At 45.3% G+C, this 14,390-nt stretch overlaps 1 protein-coding gene across 4 annotated transcripts in view; it reads right to left on the bottom strand.

Annotated features, from left to right (window-relative positions):
- LOC138769261 (NXPE family member 1-like) overlaps positions 1 to 14,390 on the bottom strand; it is a 61,447-nt gene that overhangs the window by 21,175 nt on the left and 25,882 nt on the right. The window contains exons 2-4 of one of the 4 annotated variants that reach the window (XM_069947608.1): positions 3,134 to 3,224; positions 2,942 to 3,008; positions 2,234 to 2,337 (exon numbers count right to left, since the gene is read on the bottom strand). The exons of 2 other annotated variants lie outside the window; for them this stretch is intronic. The gene's annotated coding sequence lies outside the window, so the exon portion shown is untranslated. The remainder of the gene's footprint in view (positions 1 to 2,233; positions 2,338 to 2,941; positions 3,009 to 3,133; positions 3,225 to 14,390) is intronic. One more of the 4 variants, XM_069947610.1, reaches the window with a different exon arrangement.

Below are 14,390 nucleotides of genomic sequence, written 5' to 3'. Positions count from 1 at the left end.
AATGGACTGGTTAGAACAGCTAGTGGTAGCTAGTGGTAGCTAGTGGCGGCCGTACAACTGATAATCTGGGCGGCCCAGTGGGCATTTGCCCGGTCCGCCAGATTATCAGCCGGGCATGCCGCCCCCTGCAGGACCGCAAAATCTGCCGCCTGAGGCGGAATACTCATTCCGCCTCATGGCAGAAGCGGGCCTGTGTGTAGGTCCCCCTATAATAGATGGCCCCCTGTGTAGTCCCCATTTAGTCGATGTCCCCCAGTGTAAATTTTAAAGCAGGCTCAAAAGATGCGAGAAGCCAATAATTGAGCGTTTGCCTGGTTTTCGGCTAAATTGCAGCCAATTATACCCGGCCCAATTATTGGCTGCAGGAGTTTTTATAGTGTCACATCCCAGGAATAAATTGGAATAAAAAGCAATGGAAAAAATCCCCTCTACACCAAAATGATACTAATAAAAACTGTAGATCATTGTACAAAAAAAAACCTTACACAACTTCATAAATAAAAATATATAAATAATTTTTTTTAAAAGTGAATGGTGCGGATATGACAATGCAAACTTTTTTTAAAGGTTTTAATTGTTTTAAACGTAACAAATACTGTATAAGACATGATCATTATTTGTGGATGTCATTAATAAAAGATGTCAGTTTTTAACGCTAAATGACAGCTGTCCGAACAAAATGGTTGTCATTTTAACTGTGTGAACATAGCCTAAATATGATAATGATATAGCTATAACTATACTAAGCTACAGTATAAAGATAAACTGTCAACATTCAAACATCTGATAAGAAACTTTCAGGACGTGGAAATCGTCTGTTTCGTGTGGCACACCTTGCTTCCTCCTAACCCTAAATAATGTGTGCAGCAAGTTTCATCTGAGGCATTTGGATTTTATTGGACTTGTATTCATTTGCTGCTTAGCTTGCAGAGCTCCATCTGGACTTTGGATCAGTAAACTCACACTGTAGTTTGCACAGCTCCAGGCTGTGCCGGTCTTTCTTTTTCTCTTCTATCATTAACATGTCACTATTTCTACACAGTGAACAGCATAAACAGGATTCAAGGAGCTAGGGTTTGTGTTTGTTTTTTGACCCACATATTATACACTACAGTGGTGCCTTGGATTACGGACATAATTAGTTCCGGGATTGTGTTTATAATCCAAATCCACTCCTAAACCTAAGCAAATTTTCCCATTAAAAAATCATTGAAATGCAGACAATTGGTTCCAGATTCTAAAAATAATGATTTTCTAGTCTAAATAACATGTAAAACAAACATTTAGAAACAGCTGAATGTGTGATATTTTAAGTTACTGTACAGTATAGCAATCAGTATGTGGAGTATAATGTATAGTAAGTGCATAAACCTGAAAATACAGAAGCAATTTGTAGATACAGGATGGAGCTGTAGCGTAGTAAAACAGACTAGAGTAGAGAAATAGGGCTGCTGTCAGAGGTCTATGTGATCACATGACAGCAATGGGGAAAGGGGGGTTTTCAGCATGGACCGATTAGGAAGTGAGAATCATAGAGCTGTGCAGCAGGAGAGTGACAGAAACCTCTCTATACAGCAGTGTGAATGAGTGTAAGTGCAGGCAGATTATAGCAGAAATGGAGAGGATGGGAAACACATGATTTTGAAGGTGAGGGAGAGTTCCTGGATCAGAGTACAGTGCTGTAGACCACCTATGCAGATCACGCCCCTCCCCTACTCCCGCCCCCACCCAGTAAAGGGAGCTCCTAAACCAAAGCAATGCTCTTAAAACAAGTTACAATTTTGAAAAACCCTGATCTCTTCTTGCAAAACACTCTAAATCCAAGTTACTCTTAAACCAAGGTACCACTGTATTTCTTATGTTGAAAGATGTGAACCAGCAAGGAACACTGGACCCAGGGGATCTCTGGCACAGTTGATGGGCGCAGGTATTGTAGTCTCCAAAGGGGTGGTCTCCAATGGGTGGTATTCAGTATATGGTCACAATGGACCAAATACAACTCTGCAGGTAAAATATGTAGGGATTTTTATTAGTAATAACAAAGCGTCCGTATCCTAGGGGGCCTTTTTAAAGTATCACATACATGTGGTGGTGACTTGTCTTATTTAGGAATACACTTAGTGGGGGCTCCGGCTACTTCCGGGTTAGGACAGCGGGTCACGGATATATAAAACATAACAATATAAAGCAAAGGTCACTAGCTCAAACAATCAAAAAGTCTTTACGCAAGTACCTTGTACCGTCCAATGCTCTGTCAGAGTTCATAATTGTGTTTGTGTCTTCTCCCGTATCCTGTATTCAATCCGCTCGTGGTCTTGCGAGAAGTAATCACATGATCTGTAAAATGACGTCGCAAGTCTACGTGATGTGTCTGCGGGACACAAATTATGTACATATGCGCGAAGTACGTAGCCCGCATACGTAAGCTTGAGATCCGTAGACCCAATGTAGATTAAAAGCATTTGGGGCAGTTAACATGATTAGTATTTACACAACATGAATTTTATGTATAGCTAGACATTAAAAAAATACCTAGTGTATGGTGAGAACTAGCAATTAGATAATTACCAGTATAATGCATGTTCTACAATGAATAACAATAAATAAATAAGTGCAACAAATAACAATACATAAATGAATAAATAGATATATTTATTCTAATTGAGTTTTTGTGGTGATACATTTATTTAAATGGCTGATTACGAGATCTAAAAACACACCAACGTATAATTGTGATGAGATTGTGTTTTTAGATGTCTAAACTAATTTTAAACCGGTAGACTCGAATAGTTTCTTGAATTATAAAAGTAGGCATCATAAAAAATGGATTCGCAATATCCCCTGCGGCCAATTTCTCCGTAACCGTAAAAACTGTACCATAGAGGAAGATTTTATAGCACAAAGTAAGATTTTAACAAAAAGATTTCAAGAAAAAGGGTACCTGAGGGATCTGATTAAAAATGCAATCCAGAAAAATAGAGGGGTACAACAGAAATCATTACTAGCACCTAAACAAAGAAAAGATACAACTATGAAGATTCTGCCCCATTTTATTACCACGTTTAATGATAATTTTGAAACAATCAGGAGAATTTAATCTAAACATTGGCACATTTTAACTTCAGACACCTACCTCCATGAAAATATCCCAGACATCCCGAAGCTGACATATCGCTGAGGCCAAAGGGTCAGGAATATGATCGCACCCAGCAGAATACGTAACCCTAAAAAAGATGAAGCGGCTAAAGAAGGTAATCATAGTATGAAGCACCAAAGTAAAGGTATCTATAGATACGGTAAAGCTTCTTGTTTATGCTGTGTGAATATAGCACATGGGGCCACCTCCTTTAAATCACACGCAACGGATATGGTATATGATATTAAACAAAGGCTAGATTGTACCTCAACATTTGTTATTTACCTCTTAACCTGTAGTTGTGGGATACAATATTGTGGCCGCACAAAGCAACTGCTTCATAAGAGGATAAATGGCCACAGATATAACACCACAAAAGGCTTCATGAAGCAAAGTGTCTCAAGACACTTTACAGAGAAACATGACAGTTGCATCGAACAAATTACAGACACTTGTTCAGACCGTTAGTCTCGCCTTTGCAAGAGGGAGTCTTTTTGGATCTACAAAATCCAAACCCTCACACCAGAGGGCCTAAACGAATGCATAGACTAAAAAAAGAAAATAGTAATAAAAAATAATATATATGTAAACAAGAAATAATGATCTCATTAGATTGTCTGAATTAATTTAGATACGGTTTGTATAAAATTATAATATTCTTCTTTAAATAACAATAATACCCAGTGCAATTATTTAATTTAATAATTCATCAATTTGTTATATATAAGGTAATTTATTCATCAATTTATTCATCAATATTAATAATATTTCTATCAATAATAATAATAATAACAATGTCCATTCATAATCTATTTATCAATAATAATAATCTACTAATTTGCTTTAATAAGATATTTTTCATATATATATATATATATATATATATATATATATATATATATATATATTAGGGATGGTCCGAACCTGCCGAGGTTATGGTTCGTATGAACCCAAACGCTCGGCAGCAGATTCCCGCTGTCTGCCCACTCCGTGGAGCGGGCGGATCCAGCGGGAGTTACGCCTGGAAAACTGGGATACAGCCTATGGCTATGGCTGTATCCCAGTTTTCCAGGCGGTCCTCCCACTGGATCCGCCCGCTCCACGGAGTGGGCAGACAGCGGGAATCATTACCGAGAGTTCGGGTTGGTACGAACTTGAACCGAACTCGGTTCGGACCATCCCTAATATATATATAAATATATATATATAGTATATATTTATTTATTCATTTATGTATTGTTATTTGTTGCACTTATTTATTTATTGTTATTCATTGTAGAACATGCATTATACTGGTAATTATCTAATTGCTAGTACTCACCATACACTAGGTATTATTTTTTAATGTCTAGCTATACATAAAATTCATGTTGTGTAAATACTAATCATGTTAAGTGCCCCAAATGCTTTTAATGTACATTGGGTCTACTGATCTCAAGCTTACATATGCGGGCTACGTACTTTGCGCATATGTACGTAATTTGCGTCCCACAGACGCCGTCATTATAACAGCACATCACGTGGACTTGGGACGTCATTGTACAGATCATGTGATTACTTCTCACAAGACCATGAGCGGATTGAATACAGGATACGGGAGAAGACACAAACACAATTATGAACTCTGACAGAGCATTGGATGGTACAAGGTACTTGCGTAAAGACTTTTTGAGTGTTTGAGCTAGTGACCTTTGCTTTATATTGTTATGTTTTATATATCCCTGACCCGCTGTCCTAACCCGGAAGTAGCCGGAGCCCCCACTAAGTGTATTCCTATATAAGACGAGTCGCCACCAAATGTATGTGATACTTGACAAAGGCCCCCTAGGATATGGAGGGCCGAAACGCGTTGTTATTACTAATAAAAATCCCTACATATTTTACCTGCAGAGTTGTATTTGGTCCATTGTGACCATATACTGAATACCACCCATTGGAGACCACCCCTTTGGAGACTACAATACCTGCGCCCATCAACTGTGCCAGAGATCCCCTGGGTCCAGTGTTCCTCGCTGGTTCACATCTTGCATTTTGCTTCACTCCCTTGCTACGGAGTTTCCTGGCAGGAGCTGCGGTATTTCTCCACATACATGCTGCATAGAGTTGTGCCTATTTTATAGCACAACTCAATCGGGTGAGCTTTTTTAATCACTTTTCTTTCTTGCCATAATAGTACACTAGGAGGCGTCCCTGTCCTCTTCTCTCTCCCCTTATGTTGCAGTAGAAGTATGGTAAAAGTAAGGGTGTTATTATAGCAAAACAATTGGTCCCACAAAAAAACTAACCCTCATGTGGCTTAGAAGAGTTATGGGTCTTAGAAGTTAAGGAGGAAAAAAAAACCACAAACACACACACACAAAAGACAAAAAGCAAAACTGGCTGTGTCCTCCATTGTGCATTGCAGATGTGTAATCAGCCGATTACAGGACCAAGAGTTGAAACCACACCAGGTATAATAAGCGCAGGAGTATTCAGATTTGCACACAGCGGTGCAACCAGGGATCATCCAGAGGTAGATGGCATAGTAAACATATACTCTTTATTGCAATGCGTTTCGGCCCTATATTGCTAACATGGGCCTTTATCAAGCATACAAAGCAGACACTACATGAACAATATATAGGCACATCTTAATGATCATCAATCGGCTGATTACACATCTGCATTTGCTTCTCCCACCGTCGGTGGTGACGTTCCCCAGTACAGCTGCGGAGTACACCCCTTTATGGTACATATAGAGTTGTGCCTAAATTTTGTACAAGCTTTCCAGGTGAGTGGATCCCTGTAAGACCCTGCTACCATTTACCTGGTCATCTTTTATCACACAAGGAAGCGCCCCCTGTTTCTCTCTTTCTCTCTTTCCCATTGTGCATTGACATACTGTATATTCTTCAAAAGCTCCTGACACATCCAAGCTCAATTTTACAATGAGGTTACCTTGAAGTAAACATGTTCCCCTTTAAGCCGGGTTCACACAGCGTAAAGGCCCTATTACACGAAACAATTATCGTCCGTATTCAGCTAATATCGGCCATTACAGGAGATAATCGTCGTGTGTAATAGAAATGAACGATTCATGGAGCCCTATAGCAAAAAACTGTATGGGCCCCCCCACTCCCACCCACCTGCCAGACACATACTCACCTGTCCTGGCGCAGTTCCCCGGCGTGCCACTCGTGCACCATGGAGCTGGGAGAATAAAGGAATGCTGCGCCGGGCAAAGTGAGTATGTGTATGGGGGGAGCAGTGGCGGATTAAATGTACCCTGGGCCCCGGGCTGTCCACCCAACCTGGGCCCCCCCGGTCAATCTGCCCACATTATAATCCGCTACTGCCCCCCCACGCTGTCCCCAATAAACACTGCCTGCCTCCCCTCCCTGCTGGACCCAATAAACATAATGTTTGGTCCCTTGCTGCTACCCCCAGTAAGGAGGGTCACAGGGTCCCAGCAGCACAGAGGATGTCAGGAGGAGGGTGCTGATCTATTGGGGAGGTCCGAGCAGCACAGAGGATGTCAGAAGAGGAGGGCGCTGGTCTTATAGGGGAGGTCCCAGCAGCACAGAGGATGTCAGGAGAGGAGGGTGCTAATCCAATAGGAGATGGTCCCCCCTTCTCCCCTTATAGATGGTCCCCCTCTTCCCTCCCCTTATAGATGGTCCCACTCTTCCCCCCTTATAGATGGTCCCACTCTTTCCCCCTTATAGATGGTCCCCCTCTCCCCCCACCCCCACCTTATAGATGGTCCCCCTCTCCCCCCACCCCCACCTTATAGATGGTCCCCCTCCCCCCCACCTTATAGATGGTCCCCCTCTCCCCCCCACCTTATAGATGGTCCCCCTCTTCTCCCCCCCACCTTATAGATGGTCCCCCTCTTCTCCCCCCCACCTTTTAGATGGTCCCCCTCTTCCCCCCACCTTATAGATGGCCCCCCTCTCCCCCCCCACCTTATAGATGGTCCCCCCCTTCCCCCCCACCTTATAGATGGCCCCCCTCTCCCCCCCCCCCACCTTATAGATGGTCCCCCTCTCCCCCCCCCCCACCTTATAGATGGTCCCCCTCTTCCCCCCCACCTTATAGATGGTCCCCCTCCCCCCCACCTTATAGATAGTCCCCCTCTCCCCCCCACCTTATACATGGTCCCCCTCTTCCCCCCCACCTTATAGATGGTCCCCCCCCACCTTATAGATAGTCCCCCTCTCCCCCCCACCTTATAGATGGCCCCCCTCTTCCCCCCCACCTTATAGATGGTCCCCCTCTCCCCCCCCTACCTTATAGATGTTGCCCCTCTCCCCCCCCCACCTTATAGATGTTCTCCCTCTTCCCCCACCTTATAGATGTTCCCCCTCTTCCCCCCCCTGCCCTGTGCACAGCAGATAACATAAAAAAAAAACCAACAACTCACCTGCCATCTGTTCCCCCGTCGATCCTCTCCTGTCCTGCAGGCTCCGTCTGTCCCCCGGCTGATGTGCGGCTGCCAGTGGAGTCCCGTCCTATCCCCGGCAGCGCGCGCATCACAGAGCTCCCCGTGCACCGGACGTCACAGCCACAAGCGCACGGGGAACTCTCTGATGCGCGCGCTGCTGGGGATAGGACGGGACACCCCCGGTAGCCACGCATCAGCCGGACTCTTGTGACCGCAAGCAAAACAATGCTTGCGGTCACAAGAGAGTCACCGCAGCGGCGTGGGCGCATTATAATGTGGATGGAGGTGCACAGCTGCCTCAGGCCACAAAAGAAACCCTCTCTGCCATGCGACGTGTTGTGAGCCGCCATGAAGGCACAGCAAGCTTCGGAGTTGTGAGACACTGTGGTGCTGGCTCTACCTCGTGTACTGACATAATCTTATCTGTTGAAGAACTACAACTCCTATTATGTGATGTAGACCTGCAAATTACCACATACACCATGCTGGGAGATGTGGTCCTGTATATTACAACACACCATTCTGGGAGATGTAGTCCTGTAAATTACCACACACTATGCTGGGAGATGTAGTCCCGTATATTACCACATACCATACTGGGAGATGTAGTCCCGTATATTACCACACACACCATGCTGGGAGATGTAGTCCTGTATATTGCCCCACACACCATGCTGGAAGATGCAGTCCTGTATATTACCACACAACATTCTGTGAGATGTAGTCCTGTATATTACAACACACCATGCTGGGAGATGTAGTCCTGTAAATTACCACACACTATGCTGGGAGATGTAGTCCTGTATATTATCACATACACCATACTGGGAGATGTAGTCCCGTATATTACCACATACCATACTGGGAGATGTAGTCCCGTATATTACCACACACACCATGCTGGGAGATGTAGTCCTGTATATTACCCACACACCATGCTGGGAGATGTAGTCCTGTATATTGCCCCACACACCATGCTGGAAGATGCAGTCCTGTATATTACCCCACACACCATGCTGGCAGATGTAGTCCTGTATATTACCACACAACATTCTGTGAGATGTAGTCCTGTATATTATAACACACCATGCTGAGAGATGTAGTCCTGCATATTACTGTGCCATTGCTCCCCCCTCCATACTGAGTCATCCTCTAATCCATTGCAGAACTACAACTCCCATTATGTACTGCCAATAGGGCTTGATGGAGATTGTAGTACTGCAACACTGGGAGCAACAGGTTACAAAACTCCCACCATGAACTATTGGCAGGACATGGTGGGGGTTATAGTTCTCTGTGGGTAATCTTACCTGACCTGGTTCCTGCTCTGGCCTCCTCTTCTGGTCCTGTGCTGTCTGGTAGGGAGAGCTCTCGTCCAGGAGGCCTCCTCTTCTGGTGCTGTGTTGTCTGGTAGGGAGAGGTCTCGTTCAGGAGGAGGGGGAGAACGGGGGTCACGGGCGGCCCAGAAACACCATTTGGGGGACTCCAGGACACTGCTCCAGTAGAAGGGGGGTGGCAGAGGGATGGCAGGGACGGGGATCCATGGCAACGGGGCGCTGGGGTCGTGCCGACACGCTGCGACGGGGGAGGGGGGGGCGCTGTCATTGGCGGGACGGGGAGGGGGGCGGGTGTTAGAGGTGGGCCGCTCCTACGGCCATGCCGAACGAAGCTGGGTGCTAGCTGGGAAGCCTAGACAGGGGATAGCGTTGGGGCCGCTCCTATACACTGCCAACGCAGCGGCGATATGGGGGTGGGTGGCGGAATCGTCCTAAAATGCGTGTCGTAGCATCATGAAGGCAGGCCATCCTTTGCTATTGGGGGCCCGGGCCCCCCCACGGCTGCGTGCCCTGCCTTTATGGTAGCTACACCAGTGTCTATGGGCTGCCCGGATGATCTAGCAATCACCAGGAGCTGCACTTTCCATTGTGTGAACTGACAGTTCTGTGTGGCCGCTATACAATGAATAGCAGCCGCACAAAACTGACATGTCAGTTTTCACTGTGGCCGCTAGGGATTCCGGCCAGAGTGTATACTATATGTATACACTCCTGCTGGGATCCCATCGATTTAAGCACAAGGCATATTTTGAATTAATCACAACCGTTATTGCAAATCGCAACAACGGCCGTGATTAATTAAAAGCTGTAGAAAAGTGCCAGTAGTTTTCCCTGCTATTCAGCGTTAATGTATCACCAAACAAAAAGAAAAAAAAAGAAACAAAAATATTGTTTAAAAAAATGCTTCTTTTAACCGTAGTGTCCTTTTTAATGTATAAAGACATGCTACCAGAAGGTCCTAGCCTGAATGTACTATCAGCGAATGTTCGCTTCAAGTATTACCCATGTACTGTATATACTATGGGGGATGTTTATCAAACATGGTGTAAAGTGAAACTGGCTCAGTTGTCCCAAGCAACCAATCAGATTCCACCGTTCATTTTCTAAATGTAAGAAATCTGAGTCTGTGAGAAATGAGAGGCGTAATCTGATTGGTTGCTAGGGGCAACTGAGCCAGTTTCACCATGTTTGATAAATCTCCTCTATGGGTATACACTCCTGTTAGGATCCCATTGATTTTAGAGCAATGCAAGTCACAACAGTGGCCGTGATTAATTCAAAATATACGTTGTTTGAACGTGGCCTAAGGCTATGTTCACACTACGTAAAAGTACCAAGTGCAACAACGGCCGTACTTTATGCAGAGTGGAACATTGCCTTATCTGCTATGGGATCCTGGCCGGAGCGTATACACATCGTAATATGCTCCAGGCCGGGATCCCATGCGGACCTGCAAATAACTGACATGTCAGTTTTCTGCGGCCGCAGAAAGACCTGTCAGTTCACACAATGGCTCCGGACGCTTGCTTCATTGTGTCCTATGGGGAGTTCTGATGCAGGTGCGCGCTGATGCGCCCGCATCAGAACACTATGGCCAGAAAGATAATCCGGCCGGTACCTAAGTACCGGCCAGGGTGATCTGAGCAGAGACCGGCCATTCCATGACCCGTCCGGGTCACGGAACAGCCGGTCTCTTTACGTTGTGTGAACATAGCCTAAACCTGTATTAAAGTACCAATAGTTTTCCCTGCTATTCAGCATTAGAAGCCCGACTGCTGACTGCTTCTAGAAATATAAGATTTAATTTCCTTGTACCGCCAAACAAAAAGAAAAAAAAATGAAACAAAAATACTGGTTTAAAAAAAGGACTGTAGCACCGGCCTCCCCACGCTGGCGCCATTCTATACATGGGTAATACTTAAAGCCAATGTACCTGATGGTACATTTCCTTTAAGCCATCCATGTAGTGTATAGATGGCCACCATCTATATCAAAGGCCACCATGTAATATTACATCTCCCCTCCCATGGGCTGCTGCATGGGGTTTGGATTGAAAACACAGAAAGGCTCTGTTCACACAATGTTAAAATTGAGTGGATGGCCGCCATTTAATGGCAAATATTTGCTGTTATTTTAAAACATCTGCTGTTATATTGAAATAATGGCAGTTATTTACTGTTATATGGCGGCCATCCACTCAATTTTAACATTGTGTGGACAGAGCCTTTCTGTGTTTTTAATCCACTCCTGGTTTTGGTTGCAATATGAGGACCACAATACTGACTGAAATATACGTAGTGTGAACATAGCCTAAAAGTTATATTGATGTGTCTATATAATGTATTACCATATCTGTATGGTTCTGCCACACTGGTAGCTGTGTGAAATCCAGAAAGTGAAGAAAAATGGCCTCTGTGCCAATTCACATTGTTTCCTGCTCCCACTGCTCTCCCACTTTAGGAGACAAAGATTACATGCCTCTGTCTCACATTGTGTGTGTTTGTTAGGCACAGGCTGATGATGCAGACAGGGGGCAGGGCGTGATGTCACAGGAGGCTTGGCTGGATACCCCAGTCCCCTGAGTGATTCACCATCTCTGGCCAGCCAGAAGCAGGTGCTGCAAGTTCACTGAAATTAGGGCTGTGTTCACACTTGTTGGAGTTTCATTGCAGTACTGAAACAGATCGCTGATCTCAGGGAGACCAGCCAAATGACAACACTGCCGGCTGCTAGTGAAACACTCAAAGCAGTGAAGTCTTAGGTGCATTGCCCCCTGGGAAACATGAATATGCAATAGAAGAGCCTGTGGAGTCTCATCAAAGAGTCTCGAAACACAGGACTAGCCAGATATCCCTCCAGGAAGGACCCAGCCAAGGGGTGGCTCCTGTAAGGAAACCACCAAAACCACCATATTAAGTGGCCCTATAAGTCAATGTAATGACAAGGGAAAAACCAAGGCCAGGTAACCATCCACATACAGCTGTTTTGGGGTGTTGCCCCTTATCAGTGTGGAGCAGGATTCTGGCTAGGTGGGAGCAATGCCTAGGAGAGACATAAGAGAAACAGATTGCTGATCTCAGGGAGATCAGTTTCTCTTATGGCTCTACTAGGCATTGCTCCCACCTAGCCAGAATTCTGCTCCACACTGATGAGGGGCAACACCCCGAAACAGCTGTATGTGGATGGCTACCTAGCCTTGGTTTTTCCCTTGTCATTACATTGACTTATAGGGCCACTTAATATGGTGGTTTTGGTGGTGTCCTTACAGTAGGCGCCGCTTGGCTGGGTCCTTCCTGGAGGGATATCTGGCTATTCCTGTGTTTAGAAACTCTTGGATCAGGCTCCACAGGCTCTTCTTTTGCATATTCGATTTTCCCAGGGGGCAATGCACCTAGGACTTCACTGCTTTGAGCGCTTTCACTAGCAGCCGGCAGTGTTGTCATTTGGCTGGTCTCCCTGAGATCAGCGATCTGTTTCTTTTTATGGCTCTACTAGGCATTGCTCCCACCTAGCCAGAATCCTGCTCGACACTGATGAGGGGCAACCCCCCGAAACAGTTGTATGTGGATGGTTACCTGGCCTTGGTTTTCCCTTGTCATTACATTGACTTATAGGGCCACTTAATATGGTGGTTTTGGTGGTTTCCTTACAGGAGCCGCCCCTTGGCTGGGTCCTACCCCGAGGGATATCTGGCTAGTCCTGTGTTTCGAGACTCTTTGATGAGGCTCCACAGGCTCTTCTTTTGCATATTGCAGTACTGCAGCATATTCACAAAAATTATACAGTAACACAATTAAATGATGCTAAACGGCAGAGAGGATGCACTGCCAATCCCACCTGGAGAAAAAACAAGGTATAAACAGTATATTCCATGTAAGATAATATCAGATAAAGTGCTTATTGTGGGGCTCAACTTCAAAGATAACAGATGCTTGATCACAATATGTGTGTGAAAATGAAAAGAAACAAAAAACTAATTAAATTCAAAAAGTTATCTACTTTATTCCAATATCAGCGTTATAGGTAGAGAACACAGTGCACTGTGTGGGTGGGACCACAATGAAATGATAAAGTACTGCAAATAATTCAGTAACACAATGAAACTGTAATGTGTGAACACAGCCTAGATGTTCTGCAACAGATTTGGGCGGGGAATGGTCAGGTTGGAGACCTGTGGTAAACAGCTGAGGGCAGGGCCGGGACAAGGAGCTTTGGTGCCCTAGGAAGAGAAGGGAAATGGCGCCTCCCTTTGAACCCAACGTTATCAGAATCAGTGCTCCCCACACAGTATAATGCCCTGAAAGTGCCCCCACATTGTATGAACAGCCCCAATACATCTGGTAGTTATCTTATACAGTGATTACATATTGCCTCCAATCTAGTCTGAACAAAACAGGAAGATATAATCAATGATACCATTACATAATACTGCCACACCATAACCACTACCACTACAACCCTATAACAGAGTGCAGTTTCATCCAGTGACTCACAGTGATCTTCTCTGATCAGAGTCGGTCACTTTTTCTTTTTCTCTCCATCCAGCCTGGGCCACCTTGAAGTCTTTTCCTGGCTGTGTATCCTTTCTTCAGAATCTGCCAGAGAAACATTTTAGGCTCCAACACATAGGGTAGTTAGGTCCTCTAAACCCCTCTGTGCCCCCATAGTTTTAAGGTGTCCCTCTGCCCTATTATAGTAGTAAGGACCCTCTGTGCAGCCCCAATATAGTATAGATTGCTGTTTGCTGCCCCCAGTAGTATATAGACCCCCTGTGTGCTGCCTCCAATAGAATATAGATCCCCTGTGTGCTGCCACCAGTAGTATATAGATCCCCTGTGTGCTGCCCCCAGTAGTATATAGATCCCCTGTGTGCTGCCCCCAGTAGTATATAGATCCCCTCTGTGCTGCCCCCAGTTATATATAGACCCCCTGTGTGCTACCCCAGTTATATAGACCCCTGTGTGCTGCCCCCAGTAGTATATAGATTTCCTGTTTGCTTGCCCAGAAGTATATAGACCCACTTTGTGATGCCCCAGTTATATATAGACCCCCTGTGTGCTGCCCCAGTTATATAGACCCCTGTGTGTTGCCCCCAGTAGTACATAGACCTCCTGTGTGCTCCCCGAGAAGTATATAGACCCCCTGTGTGCTCCCCAGAAGTATACAGACCCCCTGTGTGCTTCCCCAGTAGTATATAGACCCCCTGTGTGCTCCCCCAGTTGTATATAACCCTTGTTAGCCCCCCTGCCATATAGCAGGCATCCTCCAAAACAACAAAACTAAAAAAAACCAAAACACTTATACTCACCTGGGCACCTCACGTTTTGCCTACGGTCACAAGAGGCCGCTTTCCCCTTGCGGTGTCTGTGCTTGAGTACTTGAGTGCGGCCACAAGAGACAGGCGGGCCGTCTCAACAGCATTATGGGCCCTTGGACAGACCTATAAACAGGCCCCCCCACACACACACACTTTTGAGGCTCCGGACGCCGCATG

This window comes from Dendropsophus ebraccatus, chromosome 12 (assembly GCF_027789765.1).
Source record: "Dendropsophus ebraccatus isolate aDenEbr1 chromosome 12, aDenEbr1.pat, whole genome shotgun sequence".
Lineage (NCBI taxonomy): Eukaryota > Metazoa > Chordata > Amphibia > Anura > Hylidae > Dendropsophus > Dendropsophus ebraccatus.
The sequence above is the reverse complement of the archived record's forward strand: the minus strand, read 5'-3'. Positions and strand labels throughout refer to the sequence as shown.